A 6,172-nucleotide genomic window follows, 5' to 3' on the forward strand; every position below is an offset into this window, starting at 1 on the left:
CCGTCCGGGCGCCTCCGGGTCGCAGTCTCCACCCTAGCGCCCCGCTGCCGCCGCCGCTCGGTTTAGCGGGTCCGGCTGTGACGTCACGGAGCGGCCGGCGCGGAATGGGGGCGGGGGGCTAGGAGCGGGAGGGGCCACGGTCGCTGCGCAGGAGGGGCCGCCACCCGCCCAGACCCGCGCCGCGTCCGCCGACGTTGCCTGTCCCTGGCGCCGGGAGCTCAGACTCCGCCCGCACGTGGCCGCGTGTCCTCAGCACCTGGGCTGGGCGGCTGGGGCGGAGAGGGAACAGTCAGGGGCTCCAGGGGTAGGAGTCAAGGGGGGGGGGGGGGGGGGCGTGAGGGTCAGGAGCCAAAGTGAGGAGTCTTGGCTTCCTCTGGCCCCAAGTAGGGAGGAGAGAGGCTGGAGCTGCTGTGGACCCCCCCCCCCCCCCCCCCAGTCCCTGAAATTGGCCCCGAGGTCATGAGGCTCCTGGGCGACAGCCAGGGAAGGAAGCTTAGGGTGTTGGGAGCTGGGGGCAGCCTTTCTTTCCTGGGGAAGCCACCTGCACGCCACCCCCCCTCCCGCCCTCTGGAGCCTGAGGCCTCCCCTCAAGCTGGTGATGGGGAAGCAGGAGGGTTGGTTAAAGAAGATGCGGCACATCTTTACAATGGATGCTACTCTCAGTCATTAAATACGATGAAATAGTGCCCTTGGCGACAACATGGGTGGGTCTTGAGAGTATCTGCTAAATGAAATCAGTCAGTGAGAAAAGGACAAGCACCTGATGATGTCACTCATGTGGGATATACAGCCAAACGCGACAAATGAACAAACAGCAAACCACAGCTCACACAGCACAACCCAACTCAGACAACAGAACGGTTACCAGAGGGGAAGCGGGTGGCGGGGGAGGGAGAGGGTAAGGGGGGTCCAACACAAGGTGAGGGGAGGAGACTACACCTGGGGTGGTGAGCACCAGGAGGATACACGGTGATGTACCAATAGTACCCCAATAGGCTTAATTGAACAAGAAAAGTAAAAGGAAACAGAGGATGGTTGGCTGGAAGAATGCTTGTTTGGGGCCGTTTGGAGCTGTCATGCTCACGGCCAAGAGGTAAGGTCCCTCCATTTAACAAAGAGGAGAGAACCCAGCACCCTCCTGACGCAGCAGCAGCTTTGGAGGCCCTTCTAGAGGGCAGGCCGTTTGGGGGGAGGGGGGGGAGAGGGGGACAGGAGCAGTTTTCTTGGAAAGCCACTTAGGATAAATGCCATCCTGCCGGGCCTCTGAGCAGTGGGGTCGTGTTTTATTCATTCTGCCTGCGGTGGGCTGCAGGCTTCCTTCCAGACATGCCGCCCCACATGTGAGGAGATGGTTGGGTAAGTAGGTCAACAACATGGGGACATCCAGGATGTGTGCAACTTACCTACCAAACAGGGAGGGGAGACAGAAAACCACTTCAGGGGACAGGGCAGATGGCGGGAGTTAAGGTGACTACGAAGGGGATCATTCATGGAGGGCCCCCAAGTGCCGGGAGCCTCAGAACCCAAAGACGCAGGCCCTGCCCCCACGTCCCTGGGCCACGGAGGCATCATGGTGAAGGGCTCCCGTCAGGATGCCTGGGTCCCAGCCTGCTACTTCCTTGATCAGTGAGCTTGGGCAGGTTGTGTATCCTCTCCATGCCTTAGTTTCCCCATCTCTGAAATGGGGCTGCTGATTGGACCTATTGCAGTGCTGTGTCTAGGATATAATGGGAATGCACAGGCACCCCTTAGAGCAGTGAGAGCGAACCTTTTGAGCTCGGCGTGTCAGCATTTTGAAAAACCCTAGCTTAACTCTGGTGCCGTGTCACATATAGAAATTTTTTGATATTTGCAACCATAGTAAAACAAAGACATATTTTTGATACTTATTTTATATATTTAAATGCCATTTAACAAAGAAAAATCAACCAAAAAAATGAGTTTGCGTGTCACCTCTGACATGCGTGTCATAGGTTTGCCATCACTGGGATAGAGTGTTGGCCCTTGAACTGAAGGGTCGTGGGTTCAATTCCAGTCAAGGGCACATACCTTGGTTTCACACTCCATCCCTGGCCCCAGTAGGGGTGCTTGCAGGAGGCAACCAATCCATGGGTCTCTCTCACATCCATGTTTCTCTCTCTGTCTCCCACCCTCCCTTCTACTCTCTCTGAAAATCAATGCAAAAAAGATCCATGGGTGAGGATTAAAAAAAAAATTAAGAATAGAGTTACCATATGACCCAGCAATCCCTCTTCTGGGTAATTACCTGAAAGATTTGAAAACATTTATTCTCAAAGATATCTGCACCCGCATGTTTATTGCAGCATTAGTCACGATGGCCAAGACGTGGAAACCGAGTGCCCTTCAATAGCCGATTGGATAAAGAAGGTGTGGTACATGTACACAATGGGTTACTATCCAGTCACACGAGAAATGGAAATGCTGTCATTTGCAATAGCATGGATGGACCTTGAGAAGATTGTGTTATGCAAAATAAGTCAAAGAAAGCCAAGAACCATATGATTTCACTCATATCCTATATACTGAAAGGCTAATATGCAAATTGACTGAATGGCGGAACGACCGGTTGCTATGATGCGAACTGACCACCAGGGGGCAGACACTCAATGCAGGAGTGCACTCCCACAGGGGCAGCGCTGCTCCGTCAGAAGCCCTGAGCCCGGCTCACAGCTGGCAAGCGCAGCAGCAGTGTCGGGAGCCTCTCCCACCTCCACGGCAGCGCTAAGGATGTCCAACTGCCGGCTTAGGCCCGCTTCCCTAAGCCGACGGTCGGACATCCCCTGAGAGCTCCCGGACTGTGAGAGGGCACAGGCGGGGCTGAGGAACCCTCAACCCGAGTGCATGAATCTCCTGCACCAGGCCTCTAGTGTGGGGTATAAAACTGAAACTCATAGACACAGACAGCTGTGTGGTGGTTTCCAGGGAGAAGCGGGGAGGAGCGGAGGGTAAAGTCTTGAGCAGGAGAGGCGGGAGGGGAGCCCATTCTGCCACTGAGACCCATGTTGGTCCATTAGAAGCGCCACCTTCTGGAGGCTTCCTTCCTCTCAAGGGTCCGTATTCACAGGGCAGAGTGGGATCTGAGAGGGGATGTGGGACAAGGCGGGAAAGTGGAAATAACCCAAGCAATGGTTTATTGCTGAGAACTGAGGCATGTGATCACCTCCACTCTCTGCACCTGAGGCTCTCCCCACAAGGGGCTGTGGATGGCGAAGGCTTTCAGGACTGAGCAGAGGCCACACGTGTGCTGAGTCTCCTCCGGGCTGGCAGGGCTGGGCTCCAGGCCAGACTGAGGGGAAGCGAGAGCAGGCGGAAACCCAGCCTCAGAAGGTAAGTGTCTGGCACAAGGCAAAAGACTTGAGGGTTTGTGTTTGTTTTTTTTTTCTTATGTTTTGTTTTGGCCTTTCCCCCTTTATTTTCTTTATAAAGCTTTAACTACTTAACATGATAACACTGTCTTGAGGGATTTATGACACGTGTAGATGTGTTACTTCTAACAACTCTACCTTAAAGGACGAGGGTGGTGATGGGTCTGTAAAGTGGCCAGATTTCTATATTCTGTGTGAAGTGGTATCTATATTATAAAAGGCCCGTGGCCCTAACGCCGTAGTGACCAACAGCACAGGTGGGCGGGGCTGTGCACGTGGGTGGGTGGGACTGCATGTGGGGTTGTACGGGGTGCACAGGGGTGGGCAGGGCTGCATGATTTCACGCGCTGGGCTTCTAGTATTATAACTATATATTGGAGTGTAAAAATGTTTGGGATGGGTGTTGTAATCTCTCAGGCCATCACTGTAAAAATAATACAAGAAAGAATGGGTCAACAGCTAACAGGAAAAGTAACATTAAGTTTCTAGAAAGTATTCAAATCATTTCAAAAGGCCAGAAAGGAGGAGCAGATGAGCAGAAAAAGTCAGAGGGTTCAAGGAAAAAACAAAAATAAAGGAGAGGTGAAACCCATGAAGCATTCATGGAGGCCACAATTGAAAGAAATTGGGTGGATTAAAAAAAAAAAATAGTCCAGATTCTATGCTGCCTACCTGTGTCTTTAAATACAAGGACACAGGTGGGTTGAAAGTAAATGGATGGGGAACATATACCATGCAAACTGGAAGCATTAGAAGGCTGAAGTGACTGTATTAGTATCAGGTAAAATAGATTTAAAAACAAACGTTAAACAGAGATGACAAAAAGTTTTCATAAGGATGAAAGTGATCAACCCAGTAGGAAGACATAATAATGATCACGTATATGCGCCCAATGATAGAGCTTCAAATGTGTAAGAGAAAGGGAGGAAAAGACAATTCCGAATTGGGGAATCTAACACCTTTCTCAACCACTGATGGAACACCTAGACAAGAAAGCAGACCCAGAAGATCAAACAATACCATCCACCACGCTGGCCTAATTGATACTTGTTTACCCTGAAAATGAGCAGACTTCATCTTCCTTTCAAGTGCCCCCGGGAGGGCTCAGCCAGGACCTGCCCCCATCAGTAAGAGCGTTTTTATTCACCGTTGTGTGTATTTAATACACACACACACACAAATGAGCTCCAATTGGGAAAAAATTATGCGTTTCACTTTCATTCTCTTCTGAGTTCTGTATACTGTACAGGAACATTTTCCGTACAGAACGTAACCAAATCCACTGTACTGGTTTTGAGAGGGAATGGCAACGCAAATGTCAATTTGCTTGAAGGATGCCTTGCTGAGGGCCAATGAAATCACGTCACAGACGCTCTAACTTAATAATTCAATCACCGCATTAACTGGCTTCATGCAACATTATCTGTAAAATGCAGGTCTCCAGGTTGGCCAGGCTAATAGAATCACTAACCTGTCTGAGGACATTGGCTGTAATTGAAGGCTGCGGGGGAGCGGGCAGCTGTGAGGAACGCGTTGCATCCGTTTTATGCTCTGATTGTCCGCTCTCACCTGGACCATTGCAACGGCACCCCAACAGCGACCCCACAGCCCCCAGGCTTCCCACAGTCCACCCTCCTCACCAGCTAGAGAGAGTCAAAGACACAGTGTGCTCCTGCCATGCCTGGTCTAGAACCTTCCAGTGCCCTTGCACTTCGGAGAATGTCAACTGTCTTCACGGTGGCCCAGTGAGCTGTGTCTAGTCCAGCCTCCACCACTGCCTCTGCCTTCATTGGCCACATTGTCTTTGCTTCTTAAAACCAGTAAAACAAAACAGAAAACAGTAAAACATTCCATTAATAATTTTTCAAATATATTTTTATTGATTTCAGAGAGGAAGGGAGAGGAAAAGAGAGACAGAAACATCAATGATGAGAGGGAATCATTGATCAGCTGCCTCCCACACGGCCCACAGTGGGGGTCGAGCCTGCAACCGGGCATGTGCCCTGACTGAGAATCAAACCGTGACCTCCTGGTTCAGTGTGAGCCACACTGGCCAGGCTACTTTTTTTTTACATGGCTGCTAGAAAGTTTATTATTTCCTATGTGGCTGACATCTGTGGCCACATGATATTTCTATTGCACAGCTGGGGAGAACATCGGTGCTGGTCAGGGCCCTGGAGGTCATTGATTGAGTCTACCCAGAGAGGGACAGAGCCTTGCCCGCAGTCACGCAGGTGTGAGGTCAGGGCAGTGAGGATTGGAACTCCACTTCCTGGACTTTGGTGGTTCAGGGACCGCTGATGTGGACGCTGGGGGTGCCGACAGCTGGGTGCCCACAGGTGGTCCTCAGCAGCTGAGAGCTCTGGGAGGGACCACGGGCTCAGAACGCAGCTCCGTGGAGGCTCCCACCCCTGCTCCGAGCTGTCCTTGCCCACTTGCTATGCCAACCGCACACCCAGACACCCGCCGGGGGGAGACGTTAGTGGATAATCGATAGTCCAATAGGGCAGGCTGCAAAGACCCAAACCTAATTATTTTGTTCAGAAACTTGTCTGTAACTAAAAGGCATCTGAGAAATCACTGTCGCCATCTGAGTGGGGGAGAGAAAGCCAGTCATTACGCCCAATTGGATTTCTATTGACTGTTGTCTTGTGGGAGATATTGTCTCCACAGAGCCAGTGTTTGGGGGCCTCAGGGATGGACACACACACACACACACACACACACACACACACACGAGAGCTCTCCCTTTTCTAGGATCCTTTGGGGAGTATCCTGGCTCAGCC

The sequence above is a fragment of the Myotis yumanensis genome, unplaced genomic scaffold (genome assembly GCF_028538775.1).
Source record: "Myotis yumanensis isolate MYYU_CA2020_CCGP unplaced genomic scaffold, mMyoYum1.0.hap1 SCAF_13, whole genome shotgun sequence".
Classification (NCBI taxonomy): Eukaryota; Metazoa; Chordata; class Mammalia; order Chiroptera; family Vespertilionidae; genus Myotis; species Myotis yumanensis.